General features: G+C 39.7%; 1 protein-coding gene across 4 annotated transcripts in view; it reads left to right on the top strand.

The window, feature by feature from the left end:
- The first annotated feature begins 2,879 nt into the window (after positions 1-2,879).
- Positions 2,880-17,363, top strand: part of golga3 (golgin A3) — an 80,963-nt gene continuing 66,479 nt past the window's right edge. Inside the window, exon 1 of one of the 4 annotated variants that reach the window (XM_043715438.1) lies at positions 2,880-2,913. The gene's annotated coding sequence lies outside the window, so the exon portion shown is untranslated. Of the gene's footprint in view, positions 2,914-2,994; positions 3,161-17,363 lie in introns of those variants that run through there. The other 3 variants (XM_043715436.1, XM_043715439.1, XM_043715440.1) reach the window with 3 other exon arrangements.

Here is a 17,363-nt window from a genome sequence, read left to right as displayed (position 1 = left end):
TTTTGCAAGATGTCACCATCTATTTCCCTACAGTCTATATCTTCCATATCCTTTTCCACAGTAAATACTGATGCAAAATACTCATTTAGCATCTCCTCCATTTTCTGCCTTGCTGATCTTTGAGGGGCCCTATCCTCTCCCTAGTTACCCTTTTGTCCTTAATATATTTGTAAAACCCTTTGGATTCTCCTTAATTCTATTTGCCAAAGCTATCTCATGTCCCCTTTTTGCCTTCCTGATTTCCCTCTTAAGTATACTCCTACTTAAGATACTCTAAGGATTCACTCGCTCTATCCTGTCTATGCCTGACATATGCTTCCTTCTTTTTCTTGACCAAACCCTCAATTTCTTTAGTCATCCAGCATTCCCTATACCTACCAGCCTTTCCTTTCACCCTGACAGGAATATACTTTCTCTGGATTCTTGTTATCTCACTTCTGGCTTCCCATTTTCCAGCCGTCCCTTTACCTGCGAACATCTGCCTCCAATCAGCTTTCGAAAATTCTTGCCTAATACCGTCAAAATTGGCCTTTCTCCAATGTAGAACTTCAACTTTTAGATCTAGTCTATCATTTTCCATCACTATTTTAAAACAAATAGAATTATGGTTGCTGACCCCAAAGTGCTCCCCCACTGACACCTCAGTCACCTGCCCTGCCTTATTTCCCAAGAGTAGGTCAAGTTTTGTACCTTCTCTAGTAAGTACATCCACACACTGAATCAGAAAATTGTCTCATACACACTTAAGGAGAAAGTGAGGTCTGCAGATGCTGGAGATCAGAGCTGGAAATGTGTTGCTGGAAAAGCGCAGCAGGTCAGGCAGCATCCAGGGAACAGGAGAATCGAGTCCTGAAGAAGGGCTTATGCCCGAAACGTCGATTCTCCTGTTCCCTGGATGCTGCCTGACCTGCTGCGCTTTTCCAGAAACACATTTCCAGCTCATACACACTTAAGAAATTCCTCTCCATCTAAACCTTTAACACTATGGCAGTCCCAGTCAATGTTTGAAAAGTTAAAATCCCCTACCATAACTACCCTGTTTGGAAGCACTGACGTTGAGTGATGTAGAGCCATAATCTTATTCACTGGTGGAACAGACTCAGGTGCTGAATGGCCAATTCCTACTTTTTTAATGTTCTTAATCCCTTCTCAGTACTGTATTTTACTGGTTTATGTTGTTCTGAGAGATGCATCATTGCCCTCTGCTGGACAAATCTTAGAAAGGCAAGAGAAGTTTTTTTTGAGAGGTATAATTTGTGAAATAGCACTGCAGGATTCAGAAGTGAGCTTTTATATGGAGAAGAATTCAAATAAATATCCTTATGTTAGTCATACTGTGTGAGAGGTTTTTTACAATAGTGAAAACCTAGATTAACATACTCAAGAACCAGATATGGGAGAAAATGGCATTGAGACATTAATTGGGTAAAGAAGAGACATTTCGAAACAAAACAAATTGCTGGAAAAGCTCAGCAGGTCTGTCAGCAGCGGGCTGCAACTCAGCTCACTCAGCCTGAAACGTTAACTCTGATTTATTTCCACTGATGCCGTCAGACGTCCTGAACTTCTCCAGCAAACTCTATTATTGTTTCTGCAGTTCTTTCAATGTGTATTTAAACATTTAAAAATCATTGGAATCAAAGTTACATCATTGCAGAAATGAAATTCAATGGAATGAATTAATGGATCAGGCATTCAATATTTTCTTCCAAAACAGCTTGCTCTCCTATAACACTGGGCTGTGATAAGCACTACTGCCTCACAGCGCTAGAGACCCGGGTTCAATTCCCGCCTCAGGTGACTGTGTGGAGTTTGCACGTTCTCCCCGTGTCTGCGTGGGTTTCCTCCAGGTGCTCCGGTTTCCTCCCGCAGTCCAAAGATGTGCAGTTCAGGTGAATTGGCCAAGCTAAATTGCCCGTAGTGTAATGTAAGTGAATGGATCTGAGTGAGTTGCTCTTCAGAGGGTCGGTGTGGACTTGTTGGGCCGAAGGGCCTGTTTCCACACTAAGTAATCTAATCTAAACATTGATCACAGACTAAGTATAAACAAGTGAAATAATAAAAAGATGAAGATCTTTAAAAAAAAAGTAGCAGAGAATCTCAGCAGACATGGTGAGATTTTGTGGCTCTTCTTTGGAATTGACAGTAGATAGGAAACTGAGGGATATTATATTGGAGAGGAGTTAGGAGGCAGGGTTGGTAAAGGAGTGAGTGGACAGATGGAGCCCAGACCAAGGAATGGATGATAGTATGCCAGGGAGAGAAAACTTGGTAATAGGAGGCATAACCAGTTAAAAGTGTCATGACAGGGCCTGGGGTGTAAGGGTGTAAAGGACACAGAAGAAAGCATTTGGGTTTCTTTGTTTCCTGACTATAAACTGGAAATTGGACGCTGCTATACAGCTGGAACATAACAAGCTCTTTTGCAACTTGAAGGTCAAATGGAGTGGTGCAGTGTACACTTTAGGTACACGATATTCTGTTACTTGTGCAGTAAGGTGGATACGGAATAGGCTGGCACCAGGAGCCTTTGAGTTAAAGAAAACTGATGGCCAAAACAAAACCAAGAACTGCGGATCTGGGAAATCTGAAACAAAAACAAAAATTGGTGGAAAAAATTCTCTGGCAGCATCTGTGGAGAGAAAGCAGAGTTAACCAAGTTTAATATTAGCTCTACACTTTACTCACAGCCTCTACTGCGAACTCACTCAGTGATCACGATCCAGATCATATCCCTGGCCCCGCCCTTACAGCACGGGTCCCGCCTTATACAACCAGCCCCGCCCCTATGTTATTGGCCCCGCCCCTACGCTAGCGGCCCGCCTCTACAACAGCGGCCCCGCCCCTCCACCTGACACCTGTCAATCCAGGGCATCGCCTCAACCGGACGGTCCGTTCTCGCCAAGGAGCCGGGTAATTTGTTTTTCCAACAGTGAGAGCAAAATCTCTTTCAAATAAACTAGCTATCAAGTTTTTAATAAGCTGGATGAATTACATACAATGCCAGTTATTACTATTGTTGTTAAATGGTGTAACGTTGATATAGATACTGCGTCTGAGGTTTTAAATGTGTTGCTAAAGGAAGATTCCAGCGGAAGGAATTCGGTGTTGGACTGGAAGAGCCACGTATGGCGCCCGGCTGCCGCTCACCTCCAGAAGGGTAAATGGCGGCTTGGGGGGGATCTGAGTGGGGCTTTATAACCGGGGAGGGGGTCAGAGAACGCTGGTGTTCTCAATTTTTATACGTTAGTATTTTCCCTTCTGTGGAAGTGGCGCGGCCTAAAGCTGGGGGCTAAGCCTCGGGTTGACGTTCTGAGACTGGCTGGGTGGGACGAAGAGGTTGGCCTCTGGAACTGCCCGGCAACGGTCTTTAACCCTCCTCCGTCTTTTAAAAATATTGAACTGTCCTTTGTTTGCCTGGGGTTAAAAGCGCGCTCATCCGCGGTAACAGCAGACTGAAACAGCCGAGGTGTTAATGTTTGGGAAGATTGGAGGATACAAGGATCTGAGTGCTGGTGGCTCGAAGCCGAACTGGGCATTTAAACGTTTGTGGAAACAAAAGGGAGGGAGGTAATGGCCAAGAAAACAATGAGTTTTGAGGATATTATGGCCCCATTGGCATTGCGTTCTCATGACGCTCTATTTACCATCGCATTTCATTAGTATACGTTACAATTGCCTTTAGCTAAATAGCTTTTTGTAGTAAACAAAGCAAAAATTGCTGGAGAAACTTAGATCCGACAGGATCTGTGGAGAGAAGGTAGAGTCAACATTTCGGGTCAGTGACTCCTGCTCTGAAGATGTTGATTCTGCTTTCTGTGGGAATGCTGCTTAACCTGAGTTTTTTCTCCAGCAATATGTTTTTGTTTCGGCATCTGCAATCCTTTGTCTGTTTAGATATTTGTAGTAGTGAAAAATTATTATAAAGTTATATATTTTTAAACTGACAAAGGATGTTTGATTTGAATCAAATGTATGATCAGTGGTCATTATGCTTTTGTAAGTTGTTATTTGCTTGTATTCCTTTGAAACATCTGAATTTGATATATGGTGAAGATTTTATCCTTCTCTTGCTGCACCTCATTAATGCCATCTATATTTGTCATCTTTTCCTAGGTTTCAAATAAAATCTAAATTGCTTGTCATTTAATGTTTAATCTCCCCTATTGATGATTTCATTGTTCAGCATTTGTTTTCTATGTGCTGACGATATTATCTAACCAAAGTAAATGATTATAAGAAAGTAAAGACTGCAGATGCTGGAGATCAAAGTCAAGAGTGTGGTGCTGGAAAAGCACAGCAGGTCAGGCAGCTTCCAAACAGGAGAATTAACATTTCTGGCATGAGCCTTCATCAGGAATGAGGTTTGTGGGCCAGGGGGTTGAGGTAAATGGGAGGGGGATGGTTGAGAATGTGATGGGTAGATGAAAGTGGGGGAGAAGGTGATAGGTCAGAGAGGAGGGTGGAAATGATAGATGGGAAAGATGATGGATGGATCAGGAGGGCGGTGTTGGATTGGAGGTTTGGGACTGGGATAATGTGGAGGGAGGGAAAATGAGGAAACTGGTGAAATCCACATTGATCCCGTGTGGTTGCAGGGTTCCAAGGCAGTATATGAGATGTTCTTTCTTCAGGCGATGGAGGAGGCCCAGGACCTGCGTGTTCTTGGCAGAGTGGGAAGGGGAGTTGAAATGTTCAGCCACGGGGCAGTGGGATTGGTTGGTGCAGGTGTCCCAGAGATGTCCTCTGAAATGATCTGCAAGTTGGCATCCTGCCTCCTGATGTAGAGGAGACCACATTGAGTGCAACTGATACATTGGTGGAGGTACAGAGAAATTTTGCCAGATGTGGAAGGATCCTTTGGGGCCTTGGTTGTTGGTAAAGTGGGAAGTGTGGGTGCAGGTTTTGCACTACTTGTGGTTGCAGGGGAAGATACTGGGAGTTGGGTGTGGGCTGGTGGGGAGCGTGGGTCTGACAAGGGAGTTGCAGAAGGAATGGTCTCTCCAAACGCTGATAGGGATGGGGAGGGAAAAAAACTCTCTGGTGGTGGGGTCCGTTTGAAGACGCCGGGAGCAATAATGCTTCATGTTCCACCTTGGGGCCCTGCAACCAAACGGGATCAATATGGGTTTCACCAGTTTCCTCACTGCCCATCTCACCCCTACCCCTCATTACCCCAGTCCCAAGCCTCCAACTTGGCACCGCCCTCTCAACCTGTCCATCACCTTTCCCATCTATCCACTCCACCCTCCGACCAACCACCTTCTCCTCCACCTTCATCTACCTATCGCATTCTTGGCTACCTTTCCCCAACCCCACCTGCCCACAAGCTTCATTCCTGATGAAAGGCTTGTGCCTGAAATATCAATTCTCTTGCTCCTGACCTGCTGTGCTTTTTCAGCATCACACTCTTGACCCCCACAAAAGTAAATGATTAACAACTTTACCCTGAATTCAGATCATTTTAAAACTTCAACTGTTTCTGACTCTTGTACGGTCTGTTTTTGAATCTTAAAAGTTCTCTCCCATCTAGAAGAATTTCCTAAATGTGTCCTTGTTCTTAATTTCCACCTTCTAGATATTGAAGCTGCTTTTTATTTTCAAATCATTCCTCACTTTTGAAATGCTGGGGTAACTTGTGAAATCAGTATAGGCTTCAGCATTGTGTTATCAGTGCTGTGAACTTCTGGAATTCTGCTCTGGCACATAGAGTCCTTAGGATGCATTGTGCTTCTGAGCAGCTTGTATAATCTCTTTCTAGTTAAACTTAAGACTTCTATATCTCCTTTCAGTTTCAACTATTACTATGTCACAATGAACGATTTGGCTTTGGTCCCCTGCCATTTTGCTCTTTCTTCATATCAGGAAATTGATTAATTCATTATTTAAGGTCACTGCCCCTAGCCATTGTGTTGTTGACAACTGAGCTACATTCATCAATTTCCCTCAGGTTACATACCCTCAGTAACTACAGTTTGAAGTCTCCCTCTCTTTATTAGACAAACCAATACTTGTTCATTTCCTCTAAGTGGGGTAGTGAGAATCTTGTATTGCTTTGGTATAGGTCTGTGCTGCTACCGTCATTTTCTTTCTGCTTTTAGTGATCCATCTGTCCAGACTCAGCCTATTTTTTCTCATGTAACTTCAAAATAAAACCTCTCCATTGCTGAGGCAGCTTGGGAATGAAAAAACTCTGCTGATGAAAAATTCTTACCATAGTAATACCCAAATCTCTTATTTGCAATGCTGATCTTATAACTGGGAGCTGCTTAAAATGCTCATCCTAATTCTCTGACAAACATCTCACCTCTTTCTTTTTTCCTTTTCCGTTTTTAAGTTCCCAAACTACTGCTATCTGTTCTCAAGTGGCTGATGGTCATATGATGTTCATAGGGAGTGTCAATTTTTTTTGTGTGGGAATATATCTCCTAGAACTTATCCTGTCAACAAAGCAGCACTTCTAGCAGGATCACTGGAGAGTGATTGTGGTTGACACTGTCTAGTTGATTCGTCGCTCCAACTTTCCAAACTTGAGACCCACTAGTTGCTACATTGCCTATGGTCAAGTTAGTTTCATGTCAATGCACTAAGAGGGAGACTTCAGATTATAAATACTGAGGGTGGCTGAGGTCTGATAGGAACCTTGAGGCTTTTGCTCTATCTGGATCTTTTATTTACAGAAGCCATTTGACAAGATGCCAAATAAAAGACTGATCCAGAAAGTTAGGTCTGGGGGTTAGAAGTAGAATATTGGCTTGAAAAGGGGATTGACTGACTGACAGACAGCAGAGCATTGGGATAACCAGGTCCTTCTCTGGATGGTGAACTGTACCTAGTAGGGTGCCACAGGGTTCGTTACGTGGACGTCAACTATTGACCATCTATGTAAATGATCTGCAAGTAGGGAAAGACTGTAACAATACAAAGTGCTCAGAAGATACTAAAATATGTGGGGAAACAGGCTATAATGAGGGAGTTTAAGGGCGAATATTGATATTCTAGGAGAATGGGCCAGGATCTGGATGATGGAGTTTAATGTGGTTTCCATTTTGGCTGGAAAAATAAGAATAAATTATCTTGTATGTCCTTGTCTATGAATTGCAGAAAGTGGATATGCAGGTGTAGCATATAGTAAGAAAGGCAAATGGAATATTGGCATTTATTGCAAAATGACTGGATTATAGAAGTAAAGTCTTATTACAATATTACAAGATGTTGGTGAAATCACACCTGGAGTACAGTGTCCAGATTTGGTGTCTTCAAGAAAGGATGTAGTGCCACTGGAGGCAGTTCATAGAAGGTTCACCAGGTTGATTTCAGGGATGAAAGGACTGTTGTACAAGAAACAGTTGAATAGCTTGGGCTTATGATCACTGGAGTTCAGAAGAATGGGGGAGTGGATCTGATAGAAGTGTAGAAAATGCTGAAGGGGTTTGATAAAATGATGTTGGGCAGATGTTTTCCATTGTGGGACAGTCTAGAACCAGAAGTTATAGATATAGAATAAGAAAGGGGTGGGTTCAAAACAGATGCAGAAAAACTACTCCTGACAATTGTAAATCTGTTGAATTCCTGCACCAGAGTGTAGTGGAGGCTGAATGAATCAGAGTCAAGAATGAAATAGATATGTTTCTTATGAAAAGCAGGATAAAGGCTTTGGGGAGCAAGAAGGAAAATGGAGTGGATACCAGGATAAAATCAACCAAGGTCATATTATATGGTGGAGTAGGCTCGAAGGGACTGAATTGCCAACTCCGGCTCCTATTTCATATGTTCCTTTGTCACTCGCTGGTAAATCCAAAGAAACCATTGAGAGTTTAATGCAACATATTAATTTTAGATTATGGTATTTTATCAGTGATCACCAATTCTATTCAGAATTCTTTAAGTTAGAGGTTGGATGCATCAAGCACTTTTAAAAATATAATGTGTTGTATACATCACAATGGTGGTTGTTTTTGACTGCATGGTGGAATGTAATTTTTGAGCTAGCAAGTATACTTTGCAACATCACATGTACATTGATATTTCCTGTATCATAATGCAGAAGTGTCTCATTGACTGTAAAATGTTTTGGGATATCCTGAGGTCATGAAAGTTACAATACAAGTCCAATTCTATTAGCCTGCTTTTAGTTCTAGCGTATGTTAAACATTGTCTGGTGTATTTTATTAGATATGACATTGGGAAATTTCTTTTATGTAGCTGTAGTAACATTCTTATGGACCATTATATATGTGGGGCTTTGAAACTAGATTTCTCCGAGGGTAGTACATGATGGCTGGAAGTTATTCCTAAAATCCTAATCTTTTTGGATTGTACATTCTGTATCCTGCCACATTTAAAGTTTTGAATGTTGTATCCTAAGTTTTCAAAATTACCTAATGTTTTTATAATTATTACTCAATTACTTGGAATGGTTTTGATTTTAATCTTGTCACCAAGTGATGTATCACCACATATTTTCTAGAAATTTAAAAGTAATGTGTCTTAGTCATTATCTCAGCTCTTTTGATCTGCTTGTCTGCTAAATTTTGTACCATTTAGTTGTTGATTGCCATTCATGTTTCCAGACAATTTTGTCAGTATATTGTGGCACTGAATTATTTAAACTTGAAAAAGAAGTTCAAGCACTTTGCTTTGCTTTCACAGACATAGAAATCCAGTTGTTGAGCATTTATAGATATATTATTGTTTTGAGTTCTTATTCGTCTATCCGTTCCTGGACTTTGACAAAACAAGTTATTGCAGGTAGACAGAAAGTCAGTTTTGACTTAATTAGCATTTTGCAAATAATTGATTTTAAAATTCTCATACATACTTCATAGTTTGTACTTTTATATCTCTGTAACCACCTTCACCCTTCCCAAGATTTCTTGTGCTGCTCAACTCTGGCTTCTTGAGCATCCTTGATTTTAATTTTATCACCATTGGTGGCTGAATTTTCAACTGCTAAGCTGCTAAACTCCCAAATATCCTCCCTAATCCTCTCTGTGACTTTAACTCTCTTTTCTCCCTTAAGGTAGAGCTTTGAAATCTATTTACTAAGTTTTTGTTATCTCTCCCAATACAATATTTGGCTTAGTTTCTAAAATGATTTTTGTAAAGCTTCTATGAAATACTTTGGAATATTCATGTTGCAGGTGCCAAATAAATGCAAATCCTTGTTTGCCTTAAATGCTTTTTTTGGTCTCCAATCAGTCTGCAATGAAATTACACTGTAACCACTAAAACCTGTTCTTTAGTTTCTTTAATAGTTCAAAATGTACTTTACAGATGTAAAGTAGCATTTGGAAGTCAAAATCTGTACAGTAGACTAAGCTGAAATGATTTTAATAGATTTTAATTCTTTATTTTAATAAGGTCTGGAGGTGTGACTGGAAATGTTTAGATTTTTGAAAAGGTTATTGTTTAAGGGGGTGAAAAGTTAAGATAGAGTGGGTATAGCAGATTATTACAATTAAAATGGGGCAACTCTGAAAGATTTAAGTGAGATTTTAAAAAAGTGTTCCTCAGTCATCTCATATCAATGCACTGAATTTTCCACTGTTTCTCTGAAACTTCCTATACATTGTGCACAAACTGTCTTCTTCCTACACTTTCAGTTTGATGCAGTCTTCACCGTAATTCCCTTAACAATTCTTTTTTGCATTTCTCCAGCTTTCTTCAACCTTTTCATAACCCAAACTTGCTAACATCAAATCACTAATTTCTGATTTACTTTGTCTTTTTCTCGTTCTCTGACATCATTCTGCCCAAGCTTTTGACCTTGAGTCTTAACGTTTTGGTTCTTTTCAATTCAATAAAATCTAGAATAAGTCACTATCAACTTCTTTTAACATCAAGAAGTATGAAGTGTAATGTGACACACACTTGCAGTATATCTTTTTAGTAAACTATTTTGACATTAATTTCTTTCCTATTTATGTCTACAAAAAATGTTTGAAATTTTAGTTGTATCATAACAGCTGATGGGTGGTGAAGTTGCCCTCAAAGCATTGTAGGTCTAGTTCTTTGGATCTAAAAATGATATTCATCTTGTTTTTACAGAGTCTATTATTAGTTGGATGACTTTGGTAGTTTATTTTTAATCTTTTCTGAGATGATGAGTTTGTTATTGTTCTATAGTCAGTCTTTGCTCTCCAATATTGCTTTCATATAGTAATTACTAACTTGTGAGCCTTGATTGGGAGTGTTGATGCCTGGTTATGAAACACCACCTAGTCCAGCCACAATTAGTCACTGTATAATGATTGAAGGAGATGGATACATTGCCACTCTTGCCCCAAGTCCCCTTCAACACTCTCTCGAATGTCCTAATGTGCATAATTCAAAAATTGCTGGACTTGCTGTTATACTGGAAAAACGAGAAATAGCCAAGCTGCAATTTTGGTAGTCTGGAGTTTTTAGTTCTTCCCAGGTATAGATATTACTGCCAAGGCAGAATTTGTTCGTCTTTAGATGATGATCTGTCACATTGTACTACTGCAGTCTGTGCATGGGAAGTGTTTCCTTGATATTTACAATGATGTTTGTGGATTTTGGGTGAATTGCTGTAGTTTTGAGTTGTTAAGGCAGCATTTCTTACTATTCTTTTATGCTCAGTTTTACTCGATTAAAGTATTTCTGGCTGACTCCAGAAGCCGTTTGCTGCTGTTCTTCAGGGTAATTGACAGTGGTCACATTTTTTGACTCTGGGTTCACGTAACACAGCATTTATGCTGTAGCTGTAGAGTCTGTTCAAAACTATCTGACCACTGCTAAATGAATGCACCATAAAATCCGAATCTATCACAAGTGAAGTTTAATACACTGTTCTTAAATGTCTTCCAGGCTAAGTAGATTACTCTTTCTTTTCATGATCATCATTTCTAGGGGCACAAACGGTAGATCAGAGCCCACATTCTCCAGTAAGTCAGTTAATTGTTCTTGAACCCTTGATACACTGGTATCCCTAAAGGGATAGATTAATTGTTGAGTGGTATGGGTTGGTTTAGAAAGCTTATTAATTTATTTAACCAATTAATTTATATTTATTTAATAGTGTCTGACTGAACATTTTGTTCCATCTCTGGTAGAAGGGTTTGCATTTACAATGGAATTTTTTTATTACATTTGAACCAAGTCTTAATGTGATTTGTATTTACAGCCACCCTTGATTCAGAAGTTGAGTTCACTTGTAAAGTGTTGTATTTTCAAAGCTGTTCTATGTAATATTAAACAATCTTTGTAATGATAGGTTTGCTTGTGAAATGGAACTCCTTTTATATTTGTTGCAACTAAATGTTATTTTGTATCTGGATTTGCTGTAAAAAATAGTTGATTTGACATTATATAAAAGTAAAGAGGGGGCAATTTTGACCAAGATAATAGACCCTTATTGCTCTTTGGAACTCAGAGCTTCTATTTGTCTGGAGGTATATGCAGTACAGTTAGTTAATGTGAAAATTAATATTCTGTGATTTTAAAGTACAGCATTTTAAAACTATTGAATGTGAATCTTTTGCTTGCAGATATTATTTCCAAAAGTGGTGTGCAGCCTAAAGTTACAGGTTTAAATCTCATTATTAATTTAAATCCATTCTGCAGTGCTGTATAATTCAAAGCCAGTTGGTGTGACTTGTTTGATTGAAACCTTACACTCCTTCCACTTGCTGTCTAGTGAGAGCTAACTTGATCAATTAAAGCAAAAAACAAGGATAAAATATACCAAATTCAAAGATTTAAAAAAATGTAAACTATGATTTTCTGTTCTGAAGAGCATATTGTTAGCTACCTTTTAAAGTGGACAGTATGTTAGAACGTGCAACAACATCTCTCCAATAATGTTTTCTCATTTCGTCAATATTTGCTAAATATCACCTCCAGGGCTTTTGGTTTCTTGGAAATTTTTTCCCTAAAGCAACTGTCCAAGTAATTTGAAGACAATTTCTATTGATGTTCAAATTCTCATACAGATTATTCTGGTGTACTGAGTAAGAATTGGTAAAAGCCCTATCAATGATGTCTTTCACATTTGAATGTGGCATTTTTCCAATGTCTTGTTGATCATTTCCAGTTAATAGTTAAATGGCTGTTTCAGACTTTTCTGTGAATTTTAAACCTAAATTGATTTTTGAGGATTTCTACTGTTGAAGTAATGAAACGTTTTGATGTTTTAAAACTGGTTTAAAGTTCCCCATTGGCTGTTCGCTCTACTGTGACATCTAGGAATGGCAATTTGTTGTTGTTTCCCCCCTCTTTAGTGAACTTTATGCCAGTAAAGTTGATGGTCCTGACGGTTTCCTCAAATTTGTTTTGTTTAATGATAACAAAGGTCATCCATATAGCGGACCTAAAGTTTGGGTCGGATAGTTGGCAGAGCTGTTTGTTTGAGTCTCTGCTAAGAACCCTGATATTGGAGGTCCCATGAGTGTTCCATTGTCTTGTCTGTAGGTTTGTTGTTGAAGGTGAAGTGGATGGTAAGGCATAGGTCCACTAGCGTGATGACATTGTCCTTGCTGATGAAATTGGTGGTGTTTGGTGTATGTGTCTTTGGTTCTTCTAATAGTCTAGTCAGTGTTTCCTTGGCCAGGTTGATGTTGATGGATGTGAACAGGGCTGTTACATCAAAGGAGACCATTATTTCATCCTCTTCTATCTTGGTGTCTTTCCCTAACCCAAACCCGTCAAAAAGAACGGGTACCCAATGAACACCGTCCAATGGTTTCTCAGTAACAAACCCATACAAGAGGACAAAACATGTCCAGAAACCCTAGCCATTCTACCCTACATCAAAAACATCTCTGCAATGACTGCTAGACTACTCCTATCTTTTGGCATCATGGTAGCCCACAAACCCACCAACGCATTAAAACAGCAGCTAATGAACTTGAAATATCCCATTCAGACAACAAGCAAAACTAATGTCATTGACAAAATACCTTGCAAGAACTGTAGCAAACACTACATTGGGCAAACTGGCAGAAAACTAGCTACCAGGATACATGAACATCAATTAGCCACAAAAAAAAAGACCCACTCTCCCAAGTATCCTTGCATACAGATGAGGAAGGACACCACTGTGACTGGGACAACACATCCATCCTAGGACAAGTCAAACAGAGACATGCAGAGAATTCCTTGAAACACTATATTCCAACCAGAACTCTATCAACAAACATGTTGACTTGGATCCCATTTACCAGCCCCTGAGAAAAGGAACCGGAAATGACAGCACTAACCCAAGGAAGCCTAAACACACAAATAGAAAGCGGGCCGTACCACCAGTGTCTCATCCGGAGGCTCACTGATGATGTTACTTGGTACGGTGACGAAACGTCTGAAAACGAACCTATTGTTGATATGCTTATTTTGCCGAAGTTACATTATCATGATTTGAGCACAAAACATTTAAGATTGTATTACATGTATAAATGTTCTTACTGAAAATATCTGGGCTTTAAAAAATCAGCAAGTACATTGTCTAAAGCTCCTCAGCAAAGATTATGCAGTCAGTGCAATGGTTACCAATCAGCCCACATCAGGACCTGATAGCAAAAATCAAAGCTGGCCATCTAGTGTAGTACTGAGGAGGTGTTGCCTAGTTGGGTGACTTATTTCAGATGAGGTCTGGTGGTGTTTGCCCTTTACAATCTTATTTCTACCTATCAGAATAGAAGGCAGGGGAGTAATCTCTGCAGTCTTGGCCAATGTTTACCTTTCTGTCAATATCGGAGAAAATAATACATGGACACTATCTCAATGCTGTTAATAGCTGTAAATTTATTCACAGCAAGCTGCTATGTTTCTGTAGTACAGCAGTAGTTACCATTTAGAAGTACCTTTTGCTGTAAAGTGTTTTGAGATTTTGAGTCATGAAATATGCTGTAGAAATGCAAAACTTCATAAATTACTATGTTGCCATTAACTTTCTCTGACTCGGTTTGTAAATGAGGATTTCCCTTAGAAGAATTTAGGCTGGTTTGGTGCAGTGATCAAATTCTCCTTCCCCTCCAGTTTCCGGTTCAGGCAGTGATGGCCATAGGCCAGATGGTTAATTACAAGAAAAAAGGATAAATTAAAGAATGAATAATTGGATCATATTTGTTGGTCACACTACAGCTAACTTGAAATACTTGTTAGGAGCAAGATACTTGTTCCCTTGGTTTGTTGGATGCAGCATACTGAAGATTTAAAAGAGGGCAAATGTGTGGCAGATGAATAATAACGTGGGCAAATGTGAGTTTGTTAACTTTGCTAGCAAACCAAGAGTGCAGATTATCTGAATAGCCGTAGGTTGGGATGGGGGAGGTGTAATGAGACCTCTATTTCCTTGTATAACAGTCGCTGAAAGTAAGCATGCAGATACAACAGGTACGCAATAGAATGTTGAGCCTTCATTGTGAGGATTCATGTACAGGAGTGGAATGTCTTGTTGCAACTGTATAAGTCCTTGGTCAGATTACACCTAAAGTATTTTTGTAGTTTTGGTCACCTTAGGACGCTCTAGGTATTGAGGCAGTGCATCAAAGATTTACCAGCCAGATTCATGGGATGGTAGGATGAACGAATTGAAGAGAGACTAGATTGGTCAAGATTATATTAATTGAAGTTGGAAGAAGGAAGAATCTCATGAAAGCTTATAAATTTATAACGGGACAGACCGGGTAAACTCAGGAAGGTGTTCCAGGTGCAGAACCAGGAATTGCAGTTTTAAGAATATGGAGTAAGCCATTTCTCATTGAGATGAGAAAAATTTTGTAACCTGGAAAGTGCTGAGCCTATTAGATTCTCGGCTACAGAATGTGGTCGAGATCGAAACATTAAATGTTTTCAAGAAAGAGTCATATATAGTTCTTTGGATAAAGGATATTGAGAGAAAGTGAGAGCAAGCTACTAAGTTGGATGGTCAGCAACAATCATATTGAATAGTGGAGTAGCCTCGAAGGGCTGAACAGTCTGCTCTTGTTTTCTGATGTGGACTATAAACTTCCAGTTCTTTCTTCATGATATTTCCTGTCCCAGCATAATGGGTTTAACCAAATAAGATTATGAAACCGTAGAAAAATTAAAAAAAAGTTCTTCTTTGGTAGAACAGGAGGTGTCCTACTCCTAAGACACAGCCTGATCAGATGTATAAGAAAATCATCTGTTTTCAGTCTTGTTAGAATTACACTGTAATCTTTAATTTAAAGTCATTTCATTAAAATTATGATTCATTTCTTCCTAGTAATAAGATCCTACTTCACTATTATTTGCATTACATGATTCAGACAGTTGAGTCATTCCATTTTTAAAAGGGGGAAAAAGTGACTAAATTCTAGGGAGCGAACAGTAATAACCTTGTTTGCCTGTGATATTCACATTACTCTGTAGCTCTAAAGCTCAATATCCTCTCTAGAAGCAGCAGTGCATTAAGCTGAAGATTAAAATCAAGCTCTAACAGGCCATTGTCTCTACCAACCTGAATCATAGTGTATTGAAAGTGGAGTCACTGGTAGATAGGATAGTGAAGAAGGCATTTGGTATGCTTGCCTTTATTGGTCAGTGCATTGAGAATAGGAGTTGAGGTCACATTGAGAGTACAGGACATTGGTTAGGCTGCTTTTGGAGTATTGCGTGCACAGTGGTTAGCACTGCTGCCTCACAGCGCCAGAGACCCGGGTTCAATTCCTGCCTCAAGCGACTGACTGTGTGGAGTTTGCACATTCTCCCCGTGTGTGCGTGGGTTTCCTCCCACAGTCCAAAGATGTGCAGGTTAGGTGAATTGGCCATGCTAAACTGCCCATAGTGTTAGGTGAAGGTGTAAATATAGGGGAATGGGTATGGGTGGGTTGCTCTTCGGAGAGTTGGAGTGGACTTGTTGGGCCAAAGGGCCTGTTTCCACATTGTTCTTATAGGAGGAAGATCAGAATTAGATTACAATGTTGTGAAACTTGAAAGAGTCCAGAAAAGATTTACGAGGATGTTGCCAGGTTTGGAGGATTTGAGCTAGAGCGTGAGGCCGAAATAAGTTTGGGCTGTTTTCCCTGGAGTGTCGGAGGCTGAGGGGTGCCTTATTGCGGTTTATAAAATCATGAGGGGCATGGTTAGGGTAAATAGGCAAGATCTTATTTCTGGGGTGGGGTGGGAGTTCAAAAGTAGAGAGCATAGATTAAAGGTGAAAAGGGAAAGATTTAAAAGAGACCTAAGGTGCAACATTTTCATGCAGAGGGTTTTACTTGCATGGAATGAGCTGCCAAAGGAAATGGTGGAGACTGGTACAATTGCAACATTTAAAAGACTGTGTATATGAATAGGAAAGGTTCAGAGGGACATGGGCCAAATACTGGCAAATGGGGCTAGATTAATTTGGGATATCTGGTCAGCATGGGCAAGTTGGACTGAAGGGTCTGCTTCCATGCTGTACATGTTTATGACTCTTGTGCTCTGTGTTCATGTAAAAGCCTCACGAGTGTGATAGCCAGTTTTACCAGTAAATCAGAACTAATGCCTGTTCAACTCTGTGGTTTGGTATTATTTGTAAGCAATCTGTTTTGAAATTCTCAACCTTCTGTTGAATGTATTATACCTAGATTTTGTTCTGTGCAGCAGTCTGTAATTATATCTCTCCCTATTTCAGTTTATCTGCTGTTGAAACCCTAAAGTATGTTATTTAACCCTGGACATGACTATTCCAATGTTTTGCTAACCAACTTTCCATCCATCTGGAAGCTTTAAATCATCCAAAGCTCTGCTGGCCATTACTTAACTCACTCTTAAGTTCAATTAATCACAATCCCTGAGCTCACTGACTTGCATTAGCCCTGCCCAGTGACACATCAGTGTTTTAAAAAGTTCATTTTTGTCTTCAAACCTCTGCATGACTTCATCTTTTCTCTTAGTGTAACCTCCTTCAGCTCTCAAATTCACTGAGATCTTAGTGCTGTGACAATTCTGACCCAATGTGCACCTCCTATTTTCATCAAACCACCATTGACAGTTGTGTCTTCAGGTGGGATCTAAGCTCTGGAATTCCACGACTGAACCTCAAACTCTCACGAAGATTTCCTTAAAGCTTGGCTCAAATATTCCTATTTTTTTTTGGTGTCAGACTTCTATTTGATAACATTCTTGCAAAGTACCTTGAAACATTTTAAAGGTGCTCAAATAGTATGGTGTTGAAATTGTCTGAATACAGCCAATGCATAAGTTACAGGTTTTCATAAGTGATAAACTGTGATAACTGGGGTTGGCACACATTGTGAAATGTGATTTTTGAGTAGTTTAATTGGCTTCAATTTTTGAGATGGAAAGGACTTGTATTGACAAAGAAATGCAGCACCAACAGTTAAGCTACTGATCTATTAGATGATATGCAAGGCCTCACACAGAGCCCATAA

The sequence above is a fragment of the Chiloscyllium plagiosum genome, chromosome 25, assembly GCF_004010195.1.
Source record: "Chiloscyllium plagiosum isolate BGI_BamShark_2017 chromosome 25, ASM401019v2, whole genome shotgun sequence".
NCBI classification, from domain to species: domain Eukaryota; kingdom Metazoa; phylum Chordata; class Chondrichthyes; order Orectolobiformes; family Hemiscylliidae; genus Chiloscyllium; species Chiloscyllium plagiosum.
The sequence above is the reverse complement of the archived record's forward strand: the minus strand, read 5'-3'. Positions and strand labels throughout refer to the sequence as shown.